Consider the following 16,687-nt stretch of genomic DNA (forward strand, 5'->3'; position numbering starts at 1 on the left):
TAGAAAATACATCTTATTTTCCATCTGGGACACCACTGTTTTTAGTTTTTCCCACTTGCTTTTCCTTCTCACTCTCTTTTGCTGGTCCCCCTTCATCTTCCTGACTCCTAAACAATCAGACCTTGGAACTCTTCTTGTGACAATCACTTCTAGAGTAATCTCATCCAGTCACAGCAATAAATATTGTCTACACTCTGATGACTTTCAATTTTATCACTCCTGACTCAATGTGCCCCTGAAATTGAGCCTTAAATATTCAGCTGCATTTTTCACACCTCCTCTTGGATTTCTAATAATCATCTTACCATATACAGAATAAATGTCTTGGTTCCCCGCCCCCCAAATGTTCTCTTCTAGCAGTCTTCTCCACTTTAGTAATGGAAACTATGTCTTTCCCATTAGTCAAGGGTCATATGTGTCTCTTCCCTTATCTCACATTCTACATCCAGTCCAACCGCAAGTCAGCTATACTTCCTGAATGTATCCAGAATTCAGCTACTCCTCACTATTTCCACTACTTGCACTCTGGTTCAAATCACCAACATCTCTTACCCGCATTAGTATAACAGCCTCCTAACTAGTGTCCTTCCTCCTACTTCTGCCTCCTTATATTCTACATACAGAGATCCCCTAGATCAAAATCCAAGCAGATGAAAATTCCAGTCAAGCTGCTACAATAACTTCCCACTGCATGCAGAATAAGAACCAGAATTCTTACCATGACTTATCAGGTCATGTTCCATAGCCCATCTGACCTCACTGTCTCCCTTCTCTATTTGTTTACTATGCTGCAGCCACACTGAGGCTGATTTCCTTCCTCTTTCTCAAACACAGTTCTGCCTTAAGGTCTTTGAACTTGATGTTCCCTCTGCTTGGAGTAGTCTTCCCACAAATACCAGCATGGCTCAATCTCACTTTGTTCAGACTTTATTTGGTTTATATCCCTCATCTTGTCAAGGATGTCTTTCTTAATATCACTCTATAATAAGTAGATCAACTTCCTTTCTTATTTGTTTTCTATCTACCTCACCCTGCTTTATTTTTCTTCAGAAGTTTTATCACCGACATATTGTATAAGTAATGACTGATTATTTACCTTACCCTCACGGGAATGGAAGCTCCAAGGTAAGCTTCCATTTTGTCTCTATGTTTCACTGTTGTATCCACAATTCTTAGAATAATGTCTGGGGCTATATAGAAAATATTTAACAAATATGAGCTCACCTATTTAATTAAATAAATACTAAGTGTATTTATAGACTCTAATGCCAGTTGGGAGTCACTTGTTTCCTTCCTGGTGCTCTCTCCTGAATCTAGCTGCCAGTGTTGTGGTAGGGTTCCCTGCCTAAGGAATGAAAAAAAAAAAAAAAAACCCTCAAGGCAACCTGGCTATACACATTCGTGACATCCCTCATGACCTTGTAACATGAGACCACTTAATCAGACTGCGTGTTTGTGTGTTACCATATATGGGAGACAAAGAAGTAAAAGATGTATAAAGAACTATGCCATGTGGCGTTCCAGGCTCAGTTCTCAGGGTATGAACCCAGCTGAGCCAAGCTGGCACAAATAAAGTTGCTTCCTGGGAAGAAAAGCCTCAGTGTCATGACTCTCTGTGTGAGATTCCTGCTACATTACCCCAGGGTCTACTTGTGCTGGCTCAGGTGACCATTCTACTTCCTCATGCCACAGGAATATTTCTTCATACAATGGAATAGAGGAGAAAGAAACAAATTGGGATTTACCTGTTTAATCATCAAACTGATCCAAACTTTATGCTAGGCAGTAGGGATCCAGAGATGAAAGCTTTAGAAAACAAACTGCGAACAGTTTAACTGGATGAGAAAGACAAAACAACAACTTCGATATGTTATTCAAAGAGCACATAAAGGATTCTATCGGAGTACAGAACTGAGTCCTAAACCTCAGTGAGGTACAGGGACACAGGAAGTGAAAAATCGGAAAGGTTATGAAGCTTGCCGGTATCAGGAGAGCAGGGATGGATACTCCGGGTATAATACATAACTTGTGGATAGTCTTCAGGGCATTAAGAAGACTGCAGAGCAGAACATAAGCTAAAGAAGTAGACAAGAGTCAGATCAGCAAGAATGTGCATGCCGTGGCAAAAGAGTATATATTTTATTTTGAAGTTGACAGGGAGCCATTGAAGAGGTTTGAGCAAAGGAATGAAATGACCAGGATCTAGTCCTGGCCCCGCCCCTCACTGACTAGGATTTAGGCCAAATTATTTGTTGCAATTCCTATCCAATTTTTTCAGCCAAAAAAAGCCCTTGTTCACACAAAGGGTATCCAGAACTAACACATAAATCAGATAAAACAGAACACTCTGGTTGAAGACTGGCCTGTTTGACCTTTTACTTTTTGCACAGTCTCTGAGGCCCCACCATGAGATCCTCAGAGCTCCGTGGATTACAGGCACCAAAACCACTGACTACGTATCTGTTTCCTCATCTATGCCAAATTCCATAATCTCTAGAAGACTTAAAATATGTTTTTTAATCAGCCTTACACAGTTGATTTTCCCCTAATAAGATTCTAAATCAATCTTTTTAAATCATTTGATTGTGACAGAGGTGTCAAAACTGTACTTTCATTTTTCCACTAGAGAGCTTGCTTCAGTCAAAAAATATCCTTCCAGAGAATAACTTTTATAGGAAAAAGAGAGATGTCCAGATATGATTGTTAGACTAAGTATAAGAACCTCATGGCATCTTAACCAGCAGTACATGCTAAAGCCTAACTAGAATTATAGGGCTGCTAAATAGCAGTACTATCAATGGGTAGAAACACTGAATACCAAAGTTACACTTCAAATGTAAAGTTGCTTAACTCTGTTATCAGAAAAGAGTAGACAGTGAGATTTTGTTGCCTTTCATGTTTATTCTTCTCAGGCACTGCACCCTAGAAGTCACCTTTTAATGAAAGCATTCTTTCTCTTCATTTTATTCCAAAACTAAGAGAAGTCTCTTTCTATATGATTCTATTAGTTTAGTTAACACTATCCTGGATAAGTCATTTAAATTTAACCAATATAAACGGTGAAGAATAGACATTTTGGAGAGTAAAATTATGAGACTACAGCATGAAAAAAATGCAAGTATAGTGGGATAGGTTGAGGTATTGAAAGATGTGTCTGATCTCCATATCCATTGTACTCCACAGCCCTTCCAACGCCTAGAGCATCATGCCATTTCTGCCTGAAAGAAGAAAAGTCACAGCAGAAACACTAAGGAAAAATAAATCAATCTTGGACTTAGCATTTCAGAACATAAGTAACAGCTTAAGTGGGGAAAAAGAAGTGTCTTAAATTTAAAAATTTAAAATTTTGTAGTATTCAGAGCTTGAAATTTATACTCCCAAATTAGGTGCATGTGTTAGGCTGAATAAAAACCACCCAAAGATGTCCACATTTCAATCGCCAAAACTTGCAGCTGTGATGCCTCACTTGTCAATTATGTACCCTGAGAGATGGATAGATTATTCTGAATTAGCCTGATAATCACAATGGAATCACAATAGCCGTTGTGATTGAGAAAAAGGCAGCAGGATTCGAGTCAGAAAAGGTGTTTTATGGAACAAAGAGTCAGAGCCAGAAAATATTTTTTTTCTGGCTTTGAAGATGGAGGAAGTTGCCACAAGGCAAGGAATGCTGGAAAAGACAGGAAACAGATAATACTGCCGACCCATTTTGGATTTCTGACCTCCAGATAATTAATCTGTGTTGTTAAGCCACTAAATTTGTGATGATTTGTTGCCAGAGCAATAGAAAACCATTACAGATTGTGGCACTGAGATGGGGTACCTGACTATGTAGAAGTAGCTTTGGGATTAGGCAATGGGTAGAGGCCGGGAGCATTTTGAGGAGCATGCTAAAAAAAGACTAAAACTCATTGAACACACTGTTTGGTAGAATTACACTTAAAGGCATTGCTGATGAAGGCTCAGAATGAAGTAAAGAGCATGACAGAGAAACCTTATGTCATCTTAGAGAAGTTCTTCAGGTAGAAATAAAATCATTCCAGATGGAAACACAGAAATGCAAGAAAGAATTGAAGAGAAATGAAAGGCATAAATACGAGTAAATACAAACAGATTTGATTAACAAAAGATAACATAATGTCTAGTGTAGTTTAAAATGTATGTAGAAATAAAATCTATGCCAGCAACGTGGAAACAGAATAGGAATAAAGCAGGTTAAAGTGTTTCAGAATTTTAGCATTATTATAGAAATAGAAATGTGATAATCTGTTACAAGACATGGACAGATATTTGTCAATTTAATAACAGCTGAAGAAAAGTATAGGCTTAGTTTTAAAGTGTCACTAATAAACTAATAGTAGGAAAAATGAAATAATAAAAGTTATTTAATAGGCCAAAATATGAAAGCAAAGCAGAGAAAACAGAACATACAACAGGTGGATCAAATAGAAACGATTAATAAGATGACAGATAAAAACCCAACTGTATCAATAATTATATTAAATGTAAATGGACTCAATGTTGAACTTAAAATACTATATTTTCCAGACAGATTAAGGGAAAACTATATGCTGCATGCCAGAAACACAATTTAAAGACAAATTTTTAAAGTAAAAGAATGTAAAAATATACACTATATATATGTTAGCCAAAAGAAAGTCGGTGTAACTATACTATTAGACAAAGAATATTTTAATTAATATAGTACTATTAGAGGTAAAGATAGACATTTCATAATAACACAGCCAACGTGAGGTAGTTCATCTTCCAGGAAGATAAAACAGCTCTAAATTTGTGTGTGCTATCAAGAACATAGAGTTAAAATATAAAAGGAAAAAACTGACAGAATGAGAGGAACAGTAGACACACCCAAAATCATACAACAGATTTTATGCTTTTTCTTAGCAGATGGTGAAAGAAGTAAACCAAAAATCCATAGGGATATAAACCTAAAAATGCAATTCATGTATTTCATCTAATTAACATATATATAACATTGCATCTAACAATGACCAAATTAACTTCTTTGCAAGTACACACGGGTCATTAACCAAAATTAATGCGGTTAATGCTGATACAACAAAGTCTTGATGAATTTCAAAGACTGAACTCATGTATTATATGGAATTAAGCTAGAAATAAAGGCAAAAGATAACTAGAAAATTGCCAAATGTTTGGAAATTTAAGAAATACAATTATAAGTGGCCCATATATAAATGAATATATGAAATCAAAATTGTAAATTTACTTGAAGTTGAACTAGAGTGAAGTTAGAACATATTGAAAATGGTGGACTGTATCTAAAGTAGTGTTTAGAAGAAAATGTAATGCTTTAGAGCTGAACATCAATTCTCTAAGCATGTATCTCAGGCACCTAGGAAAAGAATAGAAAACCAAGCCCAAAAAGTATAAAAAATAATAATAAGTATATAAGTATATAAGCATAATAAGTATATAAAAAATAATAATAAGTATAAAAAAATAATCTGGCCCAATCAGATAAGCATCTGACTTCAGTTCAGGTCATGATCTCACCGCTGGTGGGTTTGAGCCCCACCTTGGGCTCTGTGCTGACAGCTTAGAGCCTGGAGCCTGCTTCAGATTCTGTGTCTCCCTCTCTCTCTGCCCCTCCCCATTTATGCTCTCTCTCTCTCAAAAATAAATAAACATTAAAAAAAAATTTAAATGATAATATAAGAGCAGAAATCGATATATAGAAAAATCAATAATCAGAGCTATTTTCAAAAGATTAATAATGTTGAAATACTCCTAACAGAATTGATCTGGAAGGAGGGATATAAATCATCAGGACTATAAAAGGACACATCTCTACATATATCTAGTAACTTAAAAAGACAATCAGAATATTATAAACACCTTTATACCCATAAAAATTTTAGAGAAAATGGATGAAATCCTTGAAAAATACAATTTACCAAAACAAGAAGAAATAAAATATGTGAATATTACAACAATAATTAAAGAAATAAAATCTATACCCAAGTACCTTTCCACAAAAAAAAAAAAAAAAAAAAAAAAAAAGAGGCTAAAACCCAGATAGCATCACTGGTGAATTCTTCCATTTAATTATTTTATTTAGGGAAAACATAACATCAATCTTGCGCAATCTCTTCCAGAAAACAGAAAAATATACAAACACTTCCGAACTTTTGTATGAGACTACCATAACTTTGATACCCAAACTTGACAAGGGCACTGTTAGAAAGGAAATTCATAGATTTCCTATATGAAGATAAACACTCAAATGCTAAATAAAATATTAGCAAATTGAAAGCAGTGATATTTAAAAAGAATATACTACAACCATGAGAGAATTAGTCCAGGAACACAAGGCTGGATTAACACTCAAAAATAACTCAATGTTAATAACCCCATAACTGTTAAAAAAGAAAAGATATGTGATCATTTCAGTATTTACACAATAAAAATACTTGACAAACATTAATACCCATTCCTTGTAAAAAATCTTAGCAACTAGAACAGAACTTCTTAATATGATAAAGACCTTCTAGCACAATCTACAGCAAACATATTTGACAGTAAAATAGTGAAAGCTTCCCCCCACCTGAGATTAGGGAAGAGGGACAAGGATTATGCCACCATTTCCAATAAGCACTTCAGTAGTGTTCACTGAAGCACAATCATGGCCACCAGCGGGCAATAAAGCAAAACTGTAAGCGGTATTTTATCACTTCCTTTTCCACTAAGTGTCTTTTGTTCTCAAGCAGAAAATCAGCTCGACTGAATTCTTTACTTAGTAGACTAATACAAACCTTCATTCCTGATGGGCCACTCTCCTCTGTTGTTGTTGATTGCTAGAATTATTTGTTAATTTTTACTTTGGACATGAAAGTACTAAAAGATGTCTGAGAGAATCTTCTGGGTCTCAAACATAGAGAACATGGTGTTGACACCACCAAAATAAGTGATCTTTGTGGGGAAAAGGTGCGGTAGAGAATAAGAATGAAGAATAAGATGTTTGCTTAAATTCAGTAAAGATTCAATGCATGTAGCCCAGGGTCTAAGTCTGTGCATCTCTGAAGTCAAAGAGTTATTTAAATGCCAGATGCGACACTGATTGTATTCAGATGTTTTGACTCGAGGGTCTTGCTTTCTGTGAAGCCTTTATTCAGAGTCCCCACCTCTGTCACCACTCTGGGTTTGTTTTGTTCAACCCTGTCATGTTTCTCTGGTACAGTTATAATATATGCATCTGGAACTAATTGATGCTTGCTTACTTTTTAATAATCATCAGATGGGAGTAATATGAACTGATCAGAAATAAAAGCTTATAAGTAAAGGGAGTAAAGAAAAAGAAGAATCAAAGTGCTTTAAAATTATGTTTTTTAAGTTTATTTATTTTGAGAGAGAGACACAGAGAGTGAGGGGAGGTGCAGAGAGAGAAGGAGAGAGAGAATCCCAAGCAGGCTACACACTGTCAGCACAGAGCCCAAAACAGGCCTGAATCCCATGAACCATGAGACCATGACCTAAGCCAAAATCAAGAGTTGGATGTTTAACTGACTGAGCCACCCATGCACCCCAAACATATTGTTTTTCCTTAAGAAGAAATGAACCACCTTTGACATTCCAAGCCCAGAGAAGGAATCTCAGATAGTTTGTAAGGATAAAGGGCTCTTGTCTCCAATATAGCCTAAAAACTGGCAAGTATGGTAAAACAAACACACAAACAAGCAAACACCTTGTACTCAGTAGAGTAAAAGTCAATAGACAAAACATTACCAAAGGTGGTTATCTAAGTTGACATACCTAATATCTCATGCCACATATCTTCCATTTGCCCCTCCAGATTCACTTTCCTCTTCTATTTTGCTCTCTTCCTACTGGTTCCAGTGGGATTTGACCAATGGGGACTACAGAAGAAAATGAAGAAAAAGTGTGATATCAAGATATTTAAACCCCTGAAGCCCTTCCTGAAGAGTCACCTTAGGTTGGCTGCATCCCTTGGATGATCACTCCTCCTTTCAAGTCAGCTTCACTTCCTAATTGTCTCCCCTTCTAGGTTCTGGTAGCCTCTTTCTCCTTTCACTTTTAGGGTCTGCTACTAGTTCTGTGTACCTGTACTATCCCTTGTTGTCTGCTTACATTCACATCTTTAGAATTATTTCCTGTGTAAATAAACTCTCTCCGAGATACATTAATATGAATGTGCCATTTGTTCCTTTTAGGGACCCTTGTGAATATGAGTCTTATGTATCCCTGTGCATCCTACTGTGCTTCATGGAGGCAGAAAACTTCAATTGCTTATGCTACCAAGAGTTACATGGACATAGCAGTAAGCCCTAGTTATCTTGATGGTCTTTTGCACAGAAAGAAAAATGAATAATGGTGACAGGGTAAAAGATCATATGGAAATGTAGCTGTCTTTACAGATGCTAGCACCAATAGATGATGACCAAGAACCAGACCCCTCTTCATTTAATACCCTGCCCCCAAACCCTTGGCATTGCAAAGCCCACCAAAGCATAACAGGGTCAGAAAGTATAAATTAAGCTTTTACAGGTGCAAAATTATTTTTCTTGGAAATGAGTCATTTCACTAAGGAAGGCATTCTTGTTATACAAGTGACCAAGAAATCTTGAAAATTTGAAGTCACTTTAAACTACTCCTTCTCCTTCATTTCTTTATCAATTAGTGACTGAGTATTATAATTTTTCCTGCAAAGTATCTCTTGAGTATATTTCTTCCTTACTTTTTTCATTAATTACACCTTTCTTAAGTACTTGTCTCTTAACATGTCTTTTGTATTAACTTCCAAAAAGCTGGAATTCCCCTCAGTCTATTCATTTATAACATAAACATATCATAAATATATAGATATTGACATAGTTAGTATACATGACAATTAAGTTTCAACCCCTGGTACCAAAGAAAGAAGAATGTCACTCTCAAAACTAGGGCTATTTCTGCACCTAACATGAATCTTGTTCCATAGGTGTCTGCCTCACGTATGACACTTAAAAGTTTATAATAAATATTTACCCTATTCTCTGATTACAAAGAAATTATAAATTAAGTAACACTGTAGTTAATTGAATTGGATGATTTGGATATAGTAGAGTGCAAAAAAAAGAGAGTAATTTTATTGTTTCCGACCACTGTCATCGCAAATCTGTTCCATGATTTGCACTCATTTTAGGTAAAATTTGGGGAAGTATTTATAGCTTTCCTGATCACTGCAAGTCTCTTTTTGTGAGGCAAAAAAATGTCAATTCCCACCTTATATGAAAATTCTAAAGGTAATTAAATTATAAATAATTTAATCTAAATTCAAGTGTTTGACTTCGCTTTTGGAGGGTTGTGTTAGAAAAGAGAGTCATGGTGTAGACTTTTCTCTTTCACCAGTCCCCCAAACTTCCCACTGCCATTGGAGATCTTTGCAGGGCTAGAAACTGAGAAAGGAGAGGTATGGGACAGAAATGCTGTGCATGACCGACTTGGTTGTCATCTGGAGCTCTGCTAACTGAGCATGCTAATTCCTTCAAAGTTTTTCTCTTGGCAATGCCACTCTCGGCTCTCCCATTGGCCCATCAATACTTTTAAGTTTTCAGATTAGGTTGTTCTCTTCCTTGCTCTAATCAACCTTGACTGATAACCCATTACGCAAATAGCAAGCTCTCTCAGACCCTGTATAAATGAAAGATTTAGAAGTGTTAAAAATACACTGTCTCCATTTACGTATCTGATGCTTTCTAGGAAAATCTATAATACAGAGAAAAATGATTATTATGTGCCAGGACCTTACAAATGATATTTTATTTAATCTTCACAAAACACTTTGAGAAGACTTTCTTTATTCTATAACAAATGAGAATACTGACACTCAGAGGAGTTAACTTGCCTAAAGTTACATAAGTAGTGAATACCAGAGCCAGGATTCCAACCTCATAGAAGACTGATTATAAAAGTCAAATGAGTTAACACGTATAAAGGGCTTAGCTTTACATAGTAAACATTATTCAACAGTTTCTTGGGTAAATAAAAATAAGTTGACTCCAAAAAGACATTCTCTTCTTTCTACTTGTCATTCAAAACACTCTTGAGTGTAGTTCATTCATTCTACAAAATCAACCAGCATAGACTACTATGAGACCTTAATTTTCTGTCTTTCTACAGCTTAATAATACATTTGAAAGTGAAGCATACATATCTGAAACAATCAAGTAACACTGCAAGACATATTCCAAGATATGCTAATCATTATTTGAAAAAGGGAGAGATTAATGAGGATACAGCATCTAAAACTTCAGAGCTAACATAGAACTCTAGAGATCTGGTCACAAAAGGCAAACAGTTAAAAAGAAATGCATGTGCAAAAGTCAAAACTGAACAAAACACCCACAAGTCACTTTTATAGCTACCAATAAAGGCAGAACCCCAAAGCAAATTCTGTCAAACAATAACTGTTTTACCAAATATTCTCAAAAGTAGGGTGAATGGTTACTTAATGGCTGAGGAAGATAAGTGTTCAGAAAATAAAAAATTATTAAAAAAAAGAAGAAAGATATTAGTTCATTGACACGGAATAAAAAATATGGAATAGTCAAAATAAATAATTTAAACAAAATGATTATTCAAGGCAATGTGGAAATAATAAGTTCTTAGTCAAGCTCCAAAAATAAAAATGGAAACTTTAAGGGAATATACTTAATGTGTTCTCTGGTTTTATAGCTGTGTGGCCCAGATTTAATCATTAGTTGAATAAAGGTGTTTGGCACTGAATATAAAGTTAGAGCATATATATGTAAATTTTTATATTCAAATTTAAGACCTAATAAAAGACTAAAATTAAATTAAAAGTATATATGGATTTTGTTTTATGTTTAATTTATTACTTGAACTTAATCGTAAAACTATTTTTAAGTCCTTCTCTTAAAAGATATTTCAACAGATAATTGGCTAAAACTGGATGCACAAAAAATTTTTAAATGAATTCCACATGGATGGATTAATTTTATGACTCCAAGTGCATTTTAAAGTTTAACTTCTAACCAAGATTGTGTTTTGTCTCAAATTATCATTTAATAAACATACCTATTATTAATTCAATTATAACTCCTCTTTCTGCCTCATATTTTTCAATCATATTTTTTAAAAGTCAACCATCTTCTCTGATAAGTAAATGTGGAAACAACATGCATAAATTAGAGAAACTTAACCTACCTAAAAAATAAGATTAAAAAATATAAATCAGATAATATAATAAAATACAGAAGAGAAATTTAAGTTCAGAATCAATTGACTGAAAATTGTACTTATCAGCCATGTCTTGAGCATTTTGAGATCAAGAAAACTAATTATCAAATAGTACACAGTTATGGAAATTTATGGAATGAATGAATGAAGGGCCCAAATTATGACACACAATTTTATTATTTCCTCAACCATTTTAATATATAATACATAAAAATATAATAAAATATCAAACTTCCATCTTCATTATAATAATCAAAGAGAACACTCATGTAACCATAGAAGACTGGAATCAATATTATTCGTATTTGTTTTTTATTAAATTAACACATACTGAACTTATTCTCTTAAGTGCTAAAAATTTTAACTCAGAGCAAGATGGCAGAATAGAAGTATTTTTTACCATCACCCCCCACAGAACATTGATCTTGACAACTATCCATGGTTGAAAATACCTTTATACAGATACCATATGGTTTCACTCTGATGTGGATCCTGAGAAACTTAACAGAAACCCATGGGGGAGGGGAAGGAAAAAAAAAAAAGAGGTTAAAGTGGAAGAGAGCCAAAGCATAAGAGACTCTTAAAAACTGAGAACAAACTGAGGGTTGATGGGGGGTGGGAGGGAGGGGGGTGGGTGATGGGTATTGAGGAGGGCACCTTTTGGGATGAGCACTGGGTGTTGTATGGAAACCAATTTGACAAGAAACTTCATATATTGAAAAAAATTTTTTAATTAAAAAAAAGAAAAAAAAGAAAATACCTTTATGAGAGTCCCAGAGTCCATCAGAGAAGGTCCAGCAAAAAGAGAGAGCGCAAGAGAGATAGAGAGAGAGGGAAAGAGAGAGAGAATAGATGCATTGAAGAGGGTAAAAAGAACAGTTTTACTTTACCTACATCATCTATTCCCCAAAACAGCACTGCTCTGTGCCAAGAGATCCATCAGCTTGCAATTTCTCCCACAGGGGAAAGTGAAAACATAATGTATGAGCACCTGGCTTCTTCAGCCAAGCAGGACATTGCCCAAGAAGTCCACTTCTTTCTCACCTCACCTACAATATTGAAGTGATAGGCATGGCTGGGGGTGGGGTGGAGGGGGGTGCCGCTGGAAACACAGCAACAATGTCTCCAAATCATCAAAGGGCTGTGGATCTTACTAACCGCCTCACTGAATTCATAAAGAGGCTCACCCAGTAGCCTCTGGAAACACACTGCCTGCAGATCCCCTCAAAGGGTCCAAGAGCAACTTCTATGTTGTGTACCTCACCCATTACACTTTGGCCAGTTCCTCATGCATGCACCCCCCCAACAGATGTCCAGTCTGAGCCTTCACAGACAGCTAACAAAGCAAGCACAGAAATCCCCTATTCTGGAGGATTAGGAGAAAGCACACAAACTTGAGCATTGCAGGACACCACCTGAGGGAAAACAAACAGGTGACTCAGCATGCAGACTAGCTCTGCAAGATTGAAAGAAGGCATACAACTTTAGAAATCCCCCACAAGAAGGAACAAGAGATATGGAATGGGTACATCCATACAAAATGTCAGAGAGAGCATAAGAGTGCCTAGCCAGGCAAACTGGTGAAGGTGTTCTCCCCTGAAGCAATGCACTCAGTAAAGACTGCAGGATATGACTATTTCTTAAAACACAAAGGCAGCAATGCAAGAGTTCAAGGAACTAAGAGAAAAAAATCAAGGAGAATGACATCACCAAAGGAACACAATAATTTTCCAGTAATAGACCTCAAAGAATTGCCTGAGACCTATGAATTGCCTAAAAAGAATTCAAAATAATTATACTAAGGAAACTCAGTGAGCTATAAGAGAACACATATAGACAACTCAAAGAAATACATAGTACATGAACAAAGTTAGAAGTCCACCAGAGAGACAGAAATAATAAAAAAAAAAAGAGCCAAAGAGAAATTCTGGAGCTGAGGAATACAATGAATGAAATTAAAAATACAATAGAGATTGTCAACATTGACTTGATCAAAGAGAAAACAGAATCTGTAAGCATGAAGCCAAATCACTTGAAATTAACTAGTCAAAGGAGATAAAAGGGAAAAGAATAGAAAAGGACTGAAGAAACTCCATGTGATTTCATGGACATCATCATCAACAAAACTAAAATACACATTATGGGAGTTGCAGAAGGATGCAGAGAGAAAAGAACAGAAAGCTTATTATTTTTTTTTTCATTTTAGAGAGAGAGGGAGCACAAGTGAGGGAGAGGGGCAGAGGGAGAGAGAGAAAGAGGGAAGGAGAGGAAGATTCCCAAACAGCCTCCACACTCAGCATGGGGCCAAAATCAAGAGTCAGCTCAGGTCATGATCTGACAGTTCCTGAGATGGAGCCCTGCATCAGGCTCTGCACTGACAGCACAGATTCTCTCTCTGCCTCTCTCTGTCTCTCTCTTTCGCTCTCTCAAAAATAAATAAGCATAAAAAAAAATAATGACTGAAAACTTCCCAAATCTGGGGATAGATATGGATATTCAGATACCTGAAGCTTAATGGTCCCCCAAACAGGTTTAATTCAAAGATTTCACTGGAATACATTATAACCAAATTGTCAAAAATCAAGACAAAGAAAACTTTGAAAGTAGCAGGTGAAAACGTTGGTCACATTCAAGGAAAACCTCAGCAGATTTCTCAAAAGAAACCTTGCAATCAAGGAGAAAACAGGATAATATATTCAAATTGCTAAAAGATAAAAACTGGCAGCCAAAAATACGATAATTTAGCCAGAAAAACTTTTTCACAAATGAGAAAAAGAGAAAGTATTTCCCATACAAATAAAAGTTGAGGGAATGCATCACCACCAGATCTGTCTTACAAGAAAAGCTAAAGGGAGCTCTCCAAGCTAAAATGAAAGGAAGCTAACATGAGATGTGAAAGTAATGTGAAGACACGAAAGCATAAAACTCACTGATAAAGATATGTATATAGACATATTCAGAATATTCTAATAGTATTATATAAATCACTTTTAACTCCAGTATAAAGGTTAAAGGACAAAGGTATTAAAATAATTATACCTATAATTTGTGGTGTATATATATATATATATATATACACACACACACATATATATATATATATATGCTATATATGGTATATGGTATATTTGTGGTATATATACCACAAATTATAGGTATAATTATTTTAATATATTTAATATATTTAATAATTTAATATATTTAATGCAACAACACTGATGAACTAGAGGATATATATACTAAGAGAAATAAGACAGACACAGAAAAGCAAATACTGTATTATCTCACTTACATGTGGAATCTAAAAAAAAGTCAAACTCACAGTAATGAAGAGTAGAACTGTGGTTATCAGGGGCTGAAGGGTAAGGGAAATAGGGAGATTCTGGTCAATGGGTACAAACTTTTAGTTATAAGATGAATATGTTCTGGAGACCTAATATAGAGCACGATAACTATAGTTAATAATAATGTATTGTATATGTGAAATTTGCTATAAGTTGATCTCAAGTGTTCCTATCACACACACACACACACACACACACACACATACACACACACACAAGTAACTATGTAAGTATGTGAGGTGATGGATATATCAAGTGGTTTAATTGTGGTAATCATTTCACAATGTGTATGTATATCATAACATCATATTGGATACTTTAAACACACAATTTTTGTTTATCAGTCATACCTCAATAAAACTGAAAAAAAGAAACCAAAAATATAGTAACTCATTAATTTCATCTTTATAGCATCCTATGAGATAGGTACTATCATTATCCCCATTTTACAGATAAAAAACTAAAGCACAGAGTATTAAAGAACATGCCCAAGAAAAAGTAGGCTTCAAACCCAAGCAATCTGGACCCAGAGTGATATGTGATGCTTAACTACACCGACCCTTTACATTGCCAGTCTACATTACCTTCTTTGCCTTTACTGAGTAAATGTGTGCCTTAAAGTAAAAGCTGTTTGGGGCACCTGGGTGGCTCAGTTGGTTAAGCGTCCAACTTCAGTTTAGGTCATAATCTCACAGTCCATGGGTTCAAGCCCTGCATCAGGCTCTGTGCTGACAGCTCAGAGCTGGAGTCTGCTTCGGATTCTGTGTCTCCCTCTCTCTCTGCCCCTCCCCCACTTGCACTATGTCTCTCTCTCTTTCAAAAACAAAAAAACATAAAATAATTTTTTAAATAAAAGCTGTTTATCATAGTCCACAATAAAGTATTTTCTTGTTTGTTTGCTTTTGTTTGGTAGGCTCCATGCTGGGTGTGGAGCCCAACACGGGGCTTGATTTCACAACCCACAGATCAAGACCTGAGCTGAGGTCGAGTTAGATGCTTAACCAACTGAGCCATCCAAGCACCCCAGTATTTATTTTTTTCCATAATGTCATCTTTCTTTAATGTCTCACCTAAAGAAATAGGACCCCCTCATTCATTCCACATTAAACAGAAATCAGATGTTTATAGAATCAAAGAATTTTTATGGTTCATCTCAGATTTCTTAATCAATATATCCCACTAATCCAATTCTGAGTACCAAGAACTCATATATAGCTCCTTTGAAATTCCAAATGAAATAATGGCTTCCAGCCCATTTGAAGACATCAATCCTTTGAAAAGGAACCATAGTAAAGATATTAAGCAATCAATAACATTGGTCTCTAAGTTCAAGATATGAGTTTCTCTTAGATTAATGGTGCTCAAATTTCAGTATGCATCAGAAACACCTGGAAGGCTTATTAAAACACAGATTGCTGGGCTCCAACCCAACACTTCCTGATTCAGGAAGTCTAAGCTTGGTGCACAGCATTTACATTTCTAATAATTTCCCGACTGATTCTGATGCTGATGATCACAAGACCAGACTTGGAGAAACATTGACCTAGACTAAGTTTTCCTAATTAGAGTTCCAAGGAAACTGCTTTCTTAGAATATTACTGTTTTCTATGAAAATGGGTTTTGTGGTTAAAAAAAAATCTTGGAAAATTATATACAAACTTGAGCAATCACAAAATACCATAGTATATTATGAGGAGACTTGGAAAAAATCTCCCATTTAATTTAGTTAAACCTAGCTTTTCCCAAACTTATATGACCACAATTTTTGGCAGAACATCTATGAAATCACATGGAATTGGTGTTATGAGGGACAATGAGGAATGCTTGGCTGCCATTCAACATTATTAGATGCTGCTCATAAATTAATTTAGCCAGGTGTTTTTATTTTTCTCTTTGATTTATACAATATCCCATTAATGGCCCCAAAGAATATATTTATTCCTAGTCAAGATTTCATTTTTATTAGTGACATATAGTAAGAACATTGCCAATCCAAGTATCAGATATGAAATTATGATGTAGCTGACAGTGCACAGAAGATATATTAAGTTCAAAAGACTGTCAAATTGAGACCAGATATCTAAAAAATCTGCATGCACCCTGGC

General features: G+C 35.4%; 1 long non-coding RNA gene across 1 annotated transcript in view; it reads right to left on the reverse strand.

Moving 5' to 3' along the window:
• LOC113598801 (uncharacterized) overlaps positions 1–16,687 on the reverse strand; it is a 285,808-nt gene that overhangs the window by 41,046 nt on the left and 228,075 nt on the right. Inside the window, exon 3 of the long non-coding RNA XR_003419528.2 lies at positions 7,792–7,895. This is a non-coding gene — a long non-coding RNA (uncharacterized LOC113598801). The remainder of the gene's footprint in view (positions 1–7,791; positions 7,896–16,687) is intronic.

This window comes from Acinonyx jubatus, chromosome B2 (genome assembly GCF_027475565.1).
Source record: "Acinonyx jubatus isolate Ajub_Pintada_27869175 chromosome B2, VMU_Ajub_asm_v1.0, whole genome shotgun sequence".
Lineage (NCBI taxonomy): Eukaryota > Metazoa > Chordata > Mammalia > Carnivora > Felidae > Acinonyx > Acinonyx jubatus.